At 43.8% G+C, this 1,907-nt stretch overlaps 1 long non-coding RNA gene across 1 annotated transcript in view; it reads right to left on the reverse strand.

Annotated features, from left to right (window-relative positions):
• Positions 1-1,907, reverse strand: part of LOC123509765 — a 3,118-nt gene continuing 1,211 nt past the window's right edge. The window contains exon 2 of the long non-coding RNA XR_006676279.1: positions 1-1,907. This exon is cut by the window's right edge and continues 88 nt beyond it. This is a non-coding gene — a long non-coding RNA (uncharacterized LOC123509765).

A 1,907-nucleotide genomic window follows, 5' to 3' on the forward strand; every position in this document is an offset into this window, starting at 1 on the left:
TCAGTTTCCTTAATTATGATTTATTAAGTATTAACACCAGTTATGTAGAATAACATTACACTTATGCGAGTACATTCACATTAGTTGGAAGGATTAATAACATACGAGAGTGATCGGCAACATGTATAGCTTAGGTTATATGGAAGGAATAATTCATGCGAGTACATTCACATTAGTTGGAAGGATTAATAACATACGAGAGTGATCGGCAACATGTATAGGTTAGGTTATATGGAAGGAATAATTTATGCTAGTACATTCACATCAGAGCTGACAAGGCAAGGTCCAATTCCTCCATGGACGATGTAGCGACACGAGTTGGAGCCTTTCAGTACAAGTCAGTTTCTTGCCGTAGGTTGAGGGTTAGAACACGCTGGTTTGGTTTTCCCTTCAGTAGTGGCAGAGTCAGTTTCTTGCCGTAGGTTGAGGGTTAGGATACGCTGGTTTGGTTTTCCCTTTAGTAGTGGCAGACTGGCAGAGTCAGCTTCTTGCCGTAGGTTGAGGGTAGGACACGCTGGTTTGGTTTTCCCTTCAGTAGTGGCAGGACCTGTAACGAATAATTTTATATCTGTACACTTTAATCATGAACAACCTTCGTCCTTATATGTAGGCCAGATGGGGTGTGGTGTGGTTGCCTGTTATGTTTAGTACATCCCATTTACCTACCACTACGAATACTAATTAGTATAGTTACCACCAAACCTCACTTTACAAAACTTCACCGGTATTCTCCGTTCTATTCAGATTTCGAATCTTACGAATCACCCTCGTTAAATTACCTTTAACACCAAGACCGAACAATTCGTGATAGCCTATGCCTCCAATGAAAAAATATAAACGGCCCAGCCCTTTCCTGTGCCGGACCACACACGTCTTCTGAAGACGCAGACCTGGAGATGGACTGCTATCACATGGACAGTCAAGGAGCAGGATGCCGGGTGTTCTCAGACGCTTGGGCGGGTACAGGTCGGACTCGAGCGCTGCTGTGGCTGAGGAGCTGGCACTGGTGAAACAGATTAGCTATACCAAGTTGGTAGTACATAGGTGTAGTACGTAGAAATACGGACGCCGGTGCCAGACTTGTGACGGGACATACTTCATCCCCTGATGGATGCCCGAGACTTATTTGGCCCACGTTTAGGGGGTGGGCGGCATGACCCGACTTCCTCCCTTGTTGTATACACTGCTGCTGCATGCAACAATAAAGTTAACAATGAAGAAACATCCTTCACCTAAATGAAAAAAAACCATCCTTCACCTGCTGTCATCAAGTCATTATGTCACGTCTAAGACCTGCGTACATTACTTAAGGATTTAACTTGTGTGGTACTGTACCTCGCATGTGCACCAAACACGCCGAAACTCAATACTCTTTTGTTCCTACACTTCCTGCACCAGATAGTGACATTCATGGATAATTGAACAGCACAAAATATTCTTACTGGAATACACAGCCTTTCAATCTTTTACACAAAAGCCTTTTTTGAAGCTTTTACACAAAAGCTTTACTCGCATTCGAAAACAGCTTATGTGGGTTGCCGTGCTGTTTCAACACGCGGGCTGAAACAGCCAGCACCCAACGCAATATCTAACTAAATCAACAACCCTACTTCGTCACCCAACCTGGTGCAGCTACTCTCAACACAACCTGAAATTACCCAAGTTATCAAATGCGAGTGAAAGCCATACCCTACACCCACCTCAGACCATAGGTTTGGCACTAGGGGTTTCCTACCCACACTTCCTCTCCGGTGAAAAAACATGTTAGCCTATTTCTGCCATTTAGAATTCAACATTCAGTTTTACAGTAACACTGAAGAATGCACAAATCTCTAAATAAGATACCTGGTGAGAGGACGAATTCTGGCCTGGGTAAGACAAACATAACTGGCCGTTATGAAAGGCAG

This window comes from Portunus trituberculatus, chromosome 27 (assembly GCF_017591435.1).
Source record: "Portunus trituberculatus isolate SZX2019 chromosome 27, ASM1759143v1, whole genome shotgun sequence".
In the NCBI taxonomy this organism is placed as follows: domain Eukaryota; kingdom Metazoa; phylum Arthropoda; class Malacostraca; order Decapoda; family Portunidae; genus Portunus; species Portunus trituberculatus.